At 40.6% G+C, this 14,515-nt stretch overlaps 1 long non-coding RNA gene across 2 annotated transcripts in view; it reads left to right on the forward strand.

The window, feature by feature from the left end:
- The window catches only part of LOC105744400 (uncharacterized), a 52,272-nt gene extending 44,637 nt beyond the window's left edge, over window positions 1-7,635 (forward strand). For both annotated transcript variants that reach the window (XR_001117500.3, XR_001117501.4), the window contains exons 2-4: window positions 1,801-1,988; window positions 5,908-6,134; window positions 7,196-7,635. This is a non-coding gene — a long non-coding RNA (uncharacterized lncRNA). The remainder of the gene's footprint in view (window positions 1-1,800; window positions 1,989-5,907; window positions 6,135-7,195) is intronic.
- Window positions 7,636-14,515: the final 6,880 nt, after the last annotated feature.

Below are 14,515 nucleotides of genomic sequence, written 5' to 3' on the forward strand. Positions count from 1 at the left end.
CTTGTCTCTAGAACCTAGAAACATTTTGTCATAGGTGCAGAAAGATAATGCCCTGAACTAAAGTACAAGCTGAGGTAAAATCATTGGTACCTGATAACCTAACGGGTATGTGTGTGCATGTATGTTATAGGAATGAGGGATATATTTAAGGAGGATATTCCAAAGTGTCAGGCTTGAATATTTGGCAATATTTGCCTTGAGATTTGGCAAACAGGAGCTAGAAAAGGTTTTATTTGGGTGCAGGGCAGAGTGTATGGGTAGAGATAATGAAGGGTAAGACAGAGTGGAGAGGGGATTCAGAAGGTGTACCTGAATGTGAAGCTGGGACTCCAGCAGGAGAAGGTCTCTTTCTGTTATCTCAGATTGGAACATCAAATAAAGGTTGCCAAGTATACATGATTACAATGGCAATATGGTTCTATAATGCTACTGAAAACTATTATCCTGCTACATTAAGCTAATAGGACTTTATAGGTTGGTCTAGAAACTTATCCATCAATAATAATTGTTTTCTTTAAAGTAAAAATATTGCAAGACAAACAAGTTAAAAGTCGAAATTCAGGTTGTTTGGTGTCATCTCTGTTCCCTTGGGTTTGAGAAACATAGGTGGCAGAATTGGTCATCACACTTTCATGAGTACTGTTGATAAATTTTAAAACCAAAATTATTGAACACTTACTTTGTGCCAGGCCTTGTACTAGGTTCTGGGGACGTAAAGATGAATAAGGCACAACCCTGGCCCCCAAATTATCAACAAACCCTACCTGCACTGATCCTTTCTCTTTCAAACTAGTGGCTCCTTTTCTTAACTGATGGATACTGTCTTTTCTTATGGTCCATTAACATGTCAAGAGTGTATGGGACATACTCATATGCACTCTTTCATCCCTAAGTCTAAATGCAAATGACTATCTCATCAAAGAATGATATATCAAAACACTCACGGTAAGTCACTTTGAAGAGGAAATAAATCTAGTCAAAATTTCTTCTGACTCAGTTCTGCATAGGCAGTAGTCAAGACCTGCTACATTTCTTTTCTTTTTGAATTCATTCCACTTGGAATAGGCTTCCTTGGTTATTACTTATTGCTTATGAATTTTCTTACCTGGTCCTCTGGTAAAGCAGCTTGAGGGTCTGTGTTCTGGCATTTTGATGGAATAGATTTATTTTCTTCACCCAGGACACCAGGTGCTACTTGCTATAAAAACAGCAGAGGATTGAATCTCTTCCCTTAAGGCTTCTGGCAGCTCTGCAGCAAATCTGGCCACTAGCTTGCCAGGGCTTAATAGGCTTGTATGTTGGGGGGATGGGAAAGGGGGGAGGGGTGAGAGGAGATAAGAGAGAGAGAGAGAATGCTTCACTTTCCAGATTCTCAAAGGGGATAGTGTTTTCTTGCCTTACTTATCTCATAAGGTTGTTCTGAAAGTAAAATAAGATAATGTAGGACAATAAATATGGCTGTGCCTAGAAAAAATGGGCCATGACATTTTAATATACTATTAACTGATATGTGGTACTGAATCAATATTGTTCTGTATCCCCAAAAGAGATAGTATAATCTAGTGATTAAGGCCATGGGATATTTGATTTAGTCCTTGCTAGCTCTGTGATTTCAGGTATTGAATCTCTTTCAGCTTCAATTTATTTATCTGGAAAATAAAGATAATAACTTTGCCAACATTTTATAGTTGCTGTGAGGAAGAAATAACTTATTGTAGGGGAAGTGCTTACTCTAATGTCTGGCATATGTTGTTTGTTTAATAAAGTGTCTGCTATCCTTATCCCTCCCATGCCCAACAGGACCTCGCAGCTTTTTCCAAGTGTATTTGTATAGAAATGACCACCAAGACCCAATGAAAATCAATGACATGGAGAGACATCATGGACCAAAGACACCAAGGAATTGGAGGACCTGGATTTCCAACTGGCTGGGTGACATTGCACAGATTCTTTGTTTACAATGATATTAACATTTCTGCGATATGCAGGTGAGGAAGCTGAGATCTGGATTCATTTCCTAGAGCTAATAGAAATGCTCAAGTCTCTACCACCTTTATTTTTATTTATTTATTTATTTTAGCTTTGTAGTAGGTTTTATTTTTTTAATTTTTAATTTTTATTTGTTTTCTCTTAAATGTTACATTAAAAAGATATGAGGTCCTCATATGCCTCCCACTGCACCTACACCACCCCTCCCACATCAACCTCTTCCATCATTGCGGCACATCCATTGCACCTGGCGAATACATTCTGGAGCACCACTGCACCACATGGACAGTGGTCCACATTGTAGTCCATACTCTCCCCCAGTCCACCCAGTGGGCCATGACACCACACACAACATCCAGCATCTGTCCCTGCAGCACCACCTAGGACAACTCCAAATCCTGAAAATACCCCCACACTATATCTCTTCTTCCGTCTCCCTACCATCAGCAACCCCCATGGCCACCCTCTCCACATCACTACTACAAGTTCTTCCCTTACTAATCACGATAGTTCCCCAGCAGAACACCAGTTAGTCCACTCTAATCCATACTCTATTCTTCCATCCTGTGAACCCTGGGATGTCTACCATCTTTAAAAATCAACAAATCAGTCATCCAACCAACATTTCAAATAAGATTTTCTCTTTATGGTCACAGTCAAGCTTCTTAAAAAGGTGTCTACATCAATTTTTCACCATTCCTTCACCTCCTCGATAAGGCACAGCAATCTGCCCTTGGCCTCTATCACTTCATTAAGCCTGCTCTGGCTAAGATTACCTCTTCATTGTCAAAACCAACGGACATCTTTCAGTCTTCATCTTCCTTAACTTTTTGAAAATGTATATTCTTTTAGTTCTACCTATTTCCTTATTGTTTGCACTTGCTGTATGTTTGTCTTCTTTGTTTCTTTAGGAGGCACTGGGAACTGAACCTGGGACCTCTGATATGGGAGGGAGGCGCCTAATCTGAGCCACCTCCATTCCCTGCTTTGTTGTGGTTTTCATTATGTTTTTTTTTCTTGTGTCTCTTGTGTCGTCTTGTTGTGTCAGCTTGCCATGCCTGTCCATTGTGCAAACTCGCTGTCTTCTTTAGGAGGTACCAGGAACCAAACCACAGACCTCCCATGTGGTAGCTGGGAGCTCAATTGCCTCAGCCACATCTGCTTCCCCTTCCTTAACTTTTGACCACAAAGAAAAGGAGGCAAATGTCCTTCATGGTTGGAAATACATTTTAAAGTTTGAGTCCAGACAGAAATTCTTGATGCTGAAATATAAAAAGCCATTTACAAGGACTTTGTTCTGCTGAAAACATCCCATATTCAGACACTAAATGTGAATTATTCAAGTAATCAAGGAAACTAGGTCTACTAAAATATCTTACTGTGACATCAGATACCAAAAGTGAAATCTGATGACAGGAAAATGATTAGAGCACAAAGCAATCTATTGCTTTGTTCTTGTATGAAATGGTGGTGGTGAAGTAGGCACCTGCTACCATTTGTAACCTGATGATTCCTACTACAGTTCAGACCATGCTCTACTCATTATATTCCTGTCCAATCAAAATGCATCTGTCCTGTGTCACATACCATTAACACCCTCTTCAAGAGGAGAAGCCTCTACAAAGATTCAAGCAAGATGTTAAAGGTAGTCATTTGCATTTCATGGAGCGATTCCATGCATGAAAGCAATATTTTTGGTCAGGGGTGCCTTTTTCAGGTCCCCTGAAATTCTCTTCCTTGAGTTAACTGCCTTTTAATGGGGCATTTGGTGAAGCTGCTACCCTTAGCTGTGTCAGATCATTGCAGAGAAGGTTTATCATTCTCAGAAACTGTCAAGATGATTAAATAGGGCTGTTATACAATAGGTTCCAAATGGCAGCAGCAATGGAGAGGAAAAAAACCCTGGACTGGGAAATTAGGGGACCTGGTCTAGACTGGTTGTGTGTTTCTGGGCAAGCCTCTTTCATTCCCTAAACCTCAGTATTGTCACTTGTAAAGTGAGGGGCTAGGCTAGATGATTCCTAAAGTCAAGTCCAGTACAATGATTCTGAAGTCAGTTTTTAAATCTTTCTTCCCTGACTCTGAAGCTCTCTTCCTAATTTCTTTGACCTGTTTTTACCTTGCCTGATTTTACCACTACTTCTCAAAGTGATTACTTCTTATCTCTTTGCCTCTTCACTTACTTTCTGACTAGTTCACTCAGAGATAACCCCAGGAAATATGTATCTCACAAACAAATCATCTTCTCCTTTGGAGATAGCATATCTCTATGCTGGGTTCACAGCAGAGTAATTACATGGTAAGTTTGCAGTGTGTCCAGAACATTCACTCCTACAAAGCAAGGCTCTTCAGCCTGAACTTTTAGCTTTTTTCTGAGCTTGCTCACAGATGTTAGTGTGAAATGCCAGTTAGGTGGCTGGTTTTGAAACCAGATAATTTAACTAGACTACAGGGCCCTAAATGTAATTAATTGGCTATAATCTTTCTATACTTATGCTCTGAAAATTACTTTCTCTAAAGATCTTCAAACTCTAAGGTTGATGAAACTTCTTTCCATTTTTTTTTCTTGCTCCAGTTCCTCAAACCCAAACTAACAGAGGGACAGGGCTAATGGTCAATGGTGCCCTGCCAGTTACACATGCCAATAAGAAAAAAAAATAATCACAACCAGAAATAATTGTGAAATTTCAGAACATCAAGGATAAAAATAATATCCTTAAAAAAAACAAAACTTTCCTAGTAGAATGGACAGATAAAATATAGGACACAGTTAAATTTGAAGTTCAGATGAACAACAAATAATTTTTTAGTAAAATTAAGTCCCAAATATTTTGTTTATCTGAACTTTAAATTTAACTGGGTGTCCTGTATTTTTATTTGCTAAATGTGGCATCCCTATTTTTCTGAGTAAAGCTTGATCACCCAAATATCCCATCAGCAATGTAGATGCTAAGAGGGAATTTGAGCAATGGCTTTAAAATTCCAAGATATTATAATTTTCAAGCTAGAATTCCAGACCCACTCAAATCATCAGTGAAGTAGAAGGGGGAAACTGAAACATTTTAAGACATGTAAGAGCTTAGAATTATTTCTCATTTTAGATTTCTTAGAAATTTATTCTGGATGTTTTCTAGCAAAGCCAGGGAGTAAACTAAATGAGAAAGACATAGGGTCCATGAAAGTATGGCTCAGACTCAGAAAAGCAGTGAAGGAAGTTCCTAAGATGGCAGAACTAATGTTCAGCAGAACTTATATAAAGGGTAAAATGCTTTGACTGCAAATAGTAGAAAATCCAACCCAAATTGGCTTAAATAAAGACCAGAGGTAGGGAGGGCTCTTGGTTTGCTTTAATGGTTCAAAGATCAACAACTATCCAGGATTTTACTGTTGTTGGCTTTGTTCTAAGGTTCCTTTCCCTCTTGGTCTTAAGAAGACTGCCAAGGGAAGCGGACTTGGCCCAATGGATAGGGCGTCTGCCTACCACATGGGAGGCCCGCGGTTCAAACCCTGGGCCTCCTTGACCCCTGTGGAGCTGGCCCATGCTTAGTGCTGATGTGCGCAAGGAGTGCCCTGCCACGCAGGGGTGTCCCCCACATAGGGGAGCCCCATGCGCAAGAAGTGTGCCCCGTAAGGAGAGCCACCCAGCGCGAAAGAAAGTGCAGCCTGCCTAAGAATGGTACCACATACACGGAGAGCTGACACAGCAAGATGATACAACAAAAAGAAACACAGATTCCTGGTGCCATTGATAGGGATAGAAGCAGTCACAGAAGAACACAGCGAATGGACACAGAGAGCAGACAATGAGTGGGGTGGGGGGAAGGGAAGAAGGAGAGAGAAATAAATAAAAATAAATCTAAAAAAGAAAAGAAGACTGCTAGAAACAACCCAAGCAAATGCTTCTTTGTTTATATCTAGCAGGAGAGATGGACTTCTTCCCAGGAGCTCTGAGCAAGTCTTTCTTCCCATCTCATTTTCCCAAACATTCCTGGAAGTCTCTAAAAGCGGGTGGCTTTGATTCTTCCATCAGTGCCTACTGTGTGCCAGGAATTATTCTAGGCACTGGCCACAAAGCAGAAAATGACTCTCAAGGTTTTATGGAACTTACGAAAAGTTCTGTTTTTGTCTTGTAAACAGAAAACAAGGTAAGTGCGTAAAATAGCTTTATGCTACATGGCATGCTACATGATATGTGCTAATGAGATAAATAAAGCAGAGGAGAGAATAGGCAATGTAGGATGTGTGTGGAATTTCAGTGAAGGTCCAGGAAAGTCCTCACTGAGAACGTGACATGTGGTTGTCTCAGCCTAATCATCTGTCCTGGAATGGATTTGGGAGAAGCAATCGCACTGTCCACTATACCTACAGAACAGAGTTAAGGTTGAAGCAGGACAGAGGGCTGTGGGAGACAGTTCTCATGGGAGAAAAGGGAATCTTATAGAAGACCTGATGTAATGGAAAGTTCAAAAATACTCTTAGATCAGGAGAAACAAAAACATGTATAAGAAAGAAATTGTACCCATAGAATCCTACTTGGCTTGTCAGTGAACGATGTTTGCCTAGGCACAATAGTTTTAATACTGTTATTAGTTTTTAAGTTTTAGAATCAACTGATAGAGTAAGCACAGAAGATTTAATTTAGTTACAGAACCAAATATAAATGTTACTAACCTAAACCTAGATATTGCAAGGTTAGGATGACAAAAAATGGGAGATAGAAGAGCTAAAAGCAAGGTTAGGCATCAGAGTAGTCGAATGTTAAGAGAGAATGTATTTGGTGGAATAAGAAAGGATAGTATATGTTTATTACTTAAAATTTCAAAGGCAAACAAATAATAGAGGAACTAAATATGGTGTTATAACTGTATTGAGAAGTTGGGAAGGACAGGTAGGGGTGATACAAGTGAATGAATGTACCAGGAAGTTGAATGTCTAAAATGGACAAATCCAGAAATAGCATATAAATGCATATTTACCTTAGAACTGTGGAAACTACTTTTATGTAACTATAGAATAAGCATGTTAAAGAGATAGAGGGTTGACTTTGGGGGAGGTGGGAGCTAAAACTGAAGGTGGGAATGAAGGGTAAAGTATTATTTTCATTATAACTCCTTTGACAAAATTTGACTTTTGAACATTTATTACTTTGATTTTAAAAATTCTCTGGCCTCCATTCTAAAAATTTTTTTCCCTGTATTCATCAAAGGCATACCTGCTTATTGGAGTATATTGAAAATTTTCTAATATTTAAAGACAACTCTTGGGAAATGGACTTCGGCCCAGTGGTTAGGGCGTCCGTCTACCACATGGGAAGTCCGCGGTTCAAACCCCGGGCCTCCTTGACCCGTGTGGAGCTGGCCATGCGCAGTGCTGATGCGGCAAGGAGTGCCCTGCCACACAGGGGTGTCCCCCGCGTAGGGGAGCCCCACGCTCAAGGAGTGCACCCGTAAGAAGAGCCGCCCAGCGCGAAGGAGGGAGCAGCCTGCTGAGGAATGGCGCCGCCCACACTTCCCATGCCGCTGATGGCAACAGAAGCGGACAAAGAAACAAGACGCAGCAAAAAAACACAGAAAACAGACAACCGGGGGAGGGGAGGGGAATTAAATAAATAAAAATAAATCTTTAAAAAAAATAAAATAAAATAAAGACAACTCTTAATCCATTGTTGTGTTTTCATCCAGTTGTTTTTGTAATTGGTTACATATATATACATTTGTGATTATGTAGAGTAAGGATTAATTTTGATGAATCCAATGATTAGTTGATGATTAGTTTAGATTCCATAGATAATTTGTAACATTTTAAAACTCTCCCTCAGGATTGAAAACTAGACCCAAACCAACATGGATATTAAAGTCTTTATGTGAAGAGACCTTTGACATTAAACAATAACAAGGAAATTAGTGTGTTCATTAAGGAAATCAGACCCCAGAAAACTAAAGCCAAGTTCATAATGATGTTATTCAGGCTGTTGGAGTTAATTGCCAGACAAAAATAAATTATGAATTTGTTTCATAATATGAAGCTAGAAACTTTATATAATTAAGGCATTGTACCTTAATTAGATATTTTTAATAATTAAGCCTTGTACACCTTATATAATTAAGCCATAGATCCCTTACACATTTAAGGCATGGTGTGCAGGTCCCGCCTTCCTCACTGGCTTCATCTCCCACGTGTTCCCTGGCCCTCACTCGTGCCCAAGCTGTTCTGATTCAGATGTGCAAACCTTTGTGTTTGGGTCATACCGCTCCCTTTGGCAGGAATGTCCTTTCCTACCTAGTATTCCTAGAAAAATGCTACCAATCCATTAAGTCTCAGTTCAAATGCTCTCTCTCCTGTGATGCTTAATTAACCCCTTCATGGAGATTTTGCTACCTCTTTCCTGTGGTACCACTGAACTTTATTCATGCTGTGGTCAGTATACTCATTGTTTGGAGTGACGAGTTTGTGCTGTACAGTCAGACGGCTTGAGTCTGACACTCAGTTCCACCTCTAACTGGCCGTGTGAACTTAGGCAAGTCATTTAGCCACTTTGAGCCTCCGTTTACTCATTTGCATAATGGTGTAAATAAGAGTACCCACCTCAGTAGCTGTGGTAAAGATGAAATGAAATAATCCAGGGAAAGCACTTAGCAAAGTGCCTGGAAGTGCTCAAAATATCTATTATTTTGTTGCTGCTGTTGCTATCATGGTCCATATCTAAATTGATGTTAGGGATTACGACTTTTCCTCTTTACTGTCCTCTGCATCATTGTAAACATGGCATTGTGTCCTTGAAAAAGTTTGTAGAATGAATGAATGGAGGAGTGAATGATTTAGAGTGAATTCAACTGCTTTTGTTTTTATAACTATCACTTTTAGGGATAGTAGTTCCAAGAGTGGAGCCCCAAGTTAAGTGAAAAGTGAAGCAGCATTAATTCAACAATATTTTTCTTATTAAAACAATGTATTTAATGTATCTTTAGCTCTGAGAATGATTCATATAAAAAAATATGGGAGGTCTCCCAGCAGTGCAGGACCTTTTCTCTTACCTATAAATTCCTCAAAGCTGTGCAAATGCTAGTACTTCCAGTCTACAGTTATTCAGAATTAACTGGGAAAATGCTTTTCAAGGAGATCTCAGAAATTCTAAACCACAATACAAATGTGAGGCACCATTAAAGTACTTTTAAATTCTCTTATGAAATATATCTCCTCAGGTTTTCTAATTTACTTCTTTTCTTCTTTCTCCACAGGATTATTTCTCCTGGGCCTGAGAGCTTCCCTTTGAAGTCCAGATATATTTGATGTCTTTGCAGTTGTGTGGGGCTGGTTTGTAACCTCAGGGACCCGAAGCACCATCCTAGCTCTAATCTGATTAGGCGGCCTCACCTTTGTGTCAGCTGCCCCTCTCCCCATGAGCAAAGCTCCACATACTCCACTCTTAAAATGAGAAGACACTTTATTCCCCTTTTGAGAGAATCAGGTTCTGCTGACATTTTTTGAGTCTGACTCAATGTCAGACACTTTGGTAGTTACTTGGGAGAATAATATTTGTCCTGCTTATCTCCAAAGGCTGCTAGAAAACTCTGGTGAGCTATTTTATAAAGTACAAAGTGATCTACAAATACAGGTGTTTTTTATTTTATTATTAAAAACACATCTCATCTTCAACTGGAACATCTAGATAAAGGGATGTTTTGTGATAAATAGCTGGAGCTAGAGGGGGAGAAACAAAACACCTAATTACCAAATACCATACAAATGCCATAAAGAAAGTGATGACTTGATTAGTTAAAGAGAGGGGCCCTACGTTTAAGTCTTACAGTTATATTAGCGTCAACCCTCTTTGCCTATCAGGATCAGTTTATTTCTGCAGACGAATAACTATCAAACCACTGAGGCCTAACTAAAGTGTGATTAATACGGGCTGTGTTAATTGTATGGCTGAGTTTTATGCATGAGCCCGCATCCTTGATTTTCTCCCTTAATTTCCTCCTGTTTAACTGTTGGTCGTAAAATAGTTTCAAATACATCTGCTGAATATGAGAACAAGTTTTGCAATTTGAAAAGTGCCGAGTCACTTTGGGCAGTTCACGTAGTAAGGCTGACTTGGGGGAGCTCTGAGGCTCTAAGATGGATTGCTGCTCGGCTTCCTCTCCCAGCCCTGCTGGCTCCTTTCCTGCAGCTGCTCACTTGTGCTGGATCTCATCTGTTATCATTAAGTGCATGCATAGTGTAGACAGTGGCAAAAGGCTTCATCACTTTCTTTCTGACAGCCCTATTCAACCTCATTCCAGACAGATGGTGGTGATGACATTCCAGCTGTTCTAGCCTTCCCAGCATCAAGTCACCTTTTTTTTTGTTGTTGTTGTTGTTAATAGCACCTGATTTTTCTTCTTAATGTGCTGAAGACACATTAAATGTATTCTCTGCCTAAATTCTCTGGGGTTCCAGTAGGACTGATCCCATTTCGCTGGCTCTAGGGGTGGCCTTGGGCAGTTAAAATCCCAGGGATTGGTGCAGGGATAGGCATGTGACCTAGGCTGGGCCAATGACAGGCAGCCTTGGGACTCTAGCAGGAATTCTTGGGAAAGAGAAAGTCTCTTTTCCCTCTTGAATTTTTGGATTGGTAAACTTTTAAGCCTGGTGTTTATGGTCTTTTTGCCAACACTAATGGAGAACCCAACTGAGAATGAATGTGACACAGAGGAAGGAAGAGTCAAGAGATGGAGAAAGACACACTCCTACTGGCATTATTTGAATAGGAAGATTCAGTCATGCCTGAAGATGGTTCTGGGCATGAACTTTTCTATTATATGAATCATTTTAATAGGATTTTTGCTTACTTACAACCAAGAGTCTTGACCAAATTGATGATGCAGCTGATCACAATACCTTTCTGCCTCAGCATGTACAGAGCCTTAAGAAAAGTTGGAATAAACTTGAAAGAAGTCAGTCTACAGGAAATAAAAAATTTAGACTTTTAGGACACTATAAACTTATTTAAACATATAATTTTTTTTGCCCTAGGAAAAGTTTGCTTGGGTCAATTGGACATTTTACCTTATATTGTTAGAGAAGTCTGAATGAAATGATTCTGTGACATCTTGCTGGTTAGAAAAAGTTCTCTGCACTCACTGGGGGAAGCCCTTAGTTTGTTCATTCATTCATTCATTCATTCATTCATTCATTCATTCAGTGATCTGGTGTCTGCTGGTGGTAGGTGTTTGGGATGTGGCAGGTGAACAAGATAGCTTTGTTTGCTTCCCTAATGGAAATTATTATCTAATAATCTTAGTGAATCAAGAATCCAGGACTCCTACAGATAGAGGAAATCAGCAGATTTTGACAATGAAATTCCATATCAGTGTATGGGGATAGACCCCATGATCTACAGATGTGTTGATGTCATTAGTTATGGATAACTCCTGCTTCAATTCTCACTTTAGTCTGTGATAGCCCTCAGCTCTTTCAGTTTTCAACCTCAAAAAGAAAAAGTTTTCTCAAAAAGGAAATAAGAAGGGTTTAAGGACTGAAAAATACCATGCGTTACTCCAGTTACTCTAAAAAAAAGGGCTTTCTTTTAGGTGCTGAGATTGTTGTAGATTTAGGGCACCTTTACTCCAGTGAGCTGTAAATACTTCATGTGGTTGAATGAACTTTATTTTCCCCAGTCTCTGCTGATTGTATCAAAGGCCAGAGTGATATTCCCCAATTCACAGAAGAAAATAACAAGGCAGAGCAGCCCAGAGGACGAGTCTGAACTGTCACAGTTAGAGGCTGAAACAGTTCCAGATCCACTCTGACCCTGTGGGAAGGGGTCATCTCCCAGAGACCCCACGGCCCCGTCCTGGCTGATGTGCCTACCCCTGCCTTCCTCCCTTGTGTTCCCACTGCCTGGCCTTGGTTTAGGCCCTGCTTAATGCAAGTGAGGATTTTGCAAGTGCCTCCTACTTGTTCTTTCCACCACCACTTTCATTAATCTATTCTAGTGCATGTTACGGCCCAAGGAATTTCCCTAATGCACAGCTCCGAGTCTGTTACTGCCCTGCCCAAGAACTTTCACTGGTTCATTTTTGCCTGCAAAGTAAAGCCCAAACTCTTTAGTCTCATAGGCAGGACCCTGCCTGATCTGGCCTCAGTCTACACCCCAGGCTTACTTTCCATGGCATGCTTTCTCTCCCTCTCCATTCCCAGGCCCATTGCTCCAGCTCAACACACCCTTCCCCAAACACACCTGCAATTTCCCAGCCTTTACTCTCACTATTCCTCCTCCTGGAATATTTGCACTCTGTCCTTGTTTTTACTTGTTTAACTCCTATGTGTCCTGATCTCTGGGAAATATCCTCTTCTTTCATCAAGCTTTCTGAGATCCTCCCTGCTAGAAGTAATATGGTTACACTCTTTCTCCTTGCTACATTTAATGTGTTCCTGCATTATTTTTCAAATTTGGTCCCATATTTATTTACATGCCAGTCTGTCTCTTCCGATGACATGTAAGCTCATCAGGATGGGGGACTGTGCCTGGCTCTTATTCTTGACTTCCATGGTGTTGACTGCTTCAATAGAGAACTAAACAGGTGGATTCTGAGTGGATTCTCTTCCAGAATAAAGATGAGGATAGCACCCCATGCTTCCTCTCACCACTGAGACTTTGCATAGGCTGTTCCCTATCTGTAATGTGAATTCATGCTCCCTGCTTCCTCTACTGCCTAAATAATGACCCACAGTAGGAATACATTTATATGTAACCTTGTTCAAATGTGTCATGAAACAATACTAATGTTTGCCACTTGCAATATATTCTGCTCTGTTATCTATTCTATTCTATTCTACTTCTATTTTACATCTGTTCTACTCTGTTCTGTTCTGTTCCATTCCATTCCATTCTGTTCTGTTTTGTTCCATTCCGTTCCGTTCCGTTCCATTCCAGTCCATAATTATATATTGTCCTAGCCTAGCCTAAATTCTAGTCTATGCCTATAGTCCAGTCTATTATTTCTTTTCAAAAGATTTTAGCAGTGACAGGCTAAATACTTTCCTTGGCCTACTAATAGACGGCAAGAAACACTGGCCTAATTGGTCTCTCCTCATCTTGCAGATGGCTGCTCACATGTTGTGTCTTCAGGAAAGCCTTTCCATGTCTGCTCTAGCTAGACAGAGTCCCCAGATAGAGGCTCTCACAGCCCCTCTTCTTCACAGTGCTTGATAGTAGCTCATTGTGTAATTGTTTGGTCATCTCTTTCCCACTGGTTCTAAGCTTCAAGAGGGCAGAGCTTCTTTGCTATTTTTTTCACATTCATATTCTCAGTGCCTAGCACAGTGCCAGGGACACATCTATACACATTAAAGCTTTGTTGAGTAAATGAACTGTGCACAAATTTTATTTTTCAAAGGGCAAAAATAGTGACAAATACAAGTGAAGTTGGAGGAAGTTTTGGGATGTGGGAGGCCTTGAGGCAGAGAGACTAGTTTGCAGGCCTTTGTACTGGGAACTTGAACTAAAGCACAATCAGTGGTTCCCAAGAGTTAGGGATGGATCCAGGAGATGTTTTGAAGGAAGAGTTGAGAGAAAATAATGACTTGTGCTTGTGGTAAATCCAGTTCTCAAGGACTCTCTTCTGTAATGATCAGGAAGCAGGACGACATCCTCCTGGTTCATGTGACTTTCACCAAGGGGCTCCAGGATCCCTCCAGCTTCCAAAGCCCTGGATTCCCAGTCTGAAGATCACCCAAGGAGTTCTGTATTCCTGAGGGAATGTGGTTCAGGTGCAATCAGGTTGGCTCCTGCTTGGGCCCTGACAGCCTTAGCTGGATCCACCACTTCCCCGGTCCCCTCGGCCTCATCTCATGGGCTTTGGCTCTCTTTCTCTTTTGATATCAGTTTTAAGGCGATTAAGGTGGGGAGGGATTTCAAGTAGGATTGACTTTTCATTGATCAGCTTCACACTAAAGCCTTCGTTCTTAAGAGGAATCCATTGTTCCTGTCTACAGAGACAAAGCCTCCTGAGGTGAACTGACCCATGAGGAGAGAAACGCAGGCTCCCCTGTAATTAGCTGAGAGATACAGCCAGGGTGCTGCTCTCTTCAGCACCCACACCAGCCCTCAGCCAGAATAGTTTTTGGGTGATGGTATCAATCACCAGAGTATGTTTTGGTGTGGTAGCTTTGGAGCCCACGGCTGTGTCTCTGCAGTGTAACTGAGAACTACCTCTTTAGTAGATTTGGTATTTGCATTTGTCATGAGAGCGTGGTGCCTAGAGCAGTTCAGACTGTCTGTGATTGCTCCAATCTGGTGGTTAAAACTGCCAAAAACAATGATTAACACAACTGACAAAAATAATTTTTGGTACACAATTACATTAACCACTCGAACTCTAATTATTAGAGTTGAAAAATCTAAACCAAGGAAAAGTCCACTGGCTAAGGAGCTATTTGATCAGTGGGAACCTCATGGGGCATTGTCTTCTTGTCCTGGAGTCATGCTGAATAGAGCGGAATCCTCTGGCCATATTTCTCTCTTTGTTCCTTATCTCTACCT

Source organism: Dasypus novemcinctus, chromosome 13, assembly GCF_030445035.2.
Source record: "Dasypus novemcinctus isolate mDasNov1 chromosome 13, mDasNov1.1.hap2, whole genome shotgun sequence".
Lineage (NCBI taxonomy): Eukaryota > Metazoa > Chordata > Mammalia > Cingulata > Dasypodidae > Dasypus > Dasypus novemcinctus.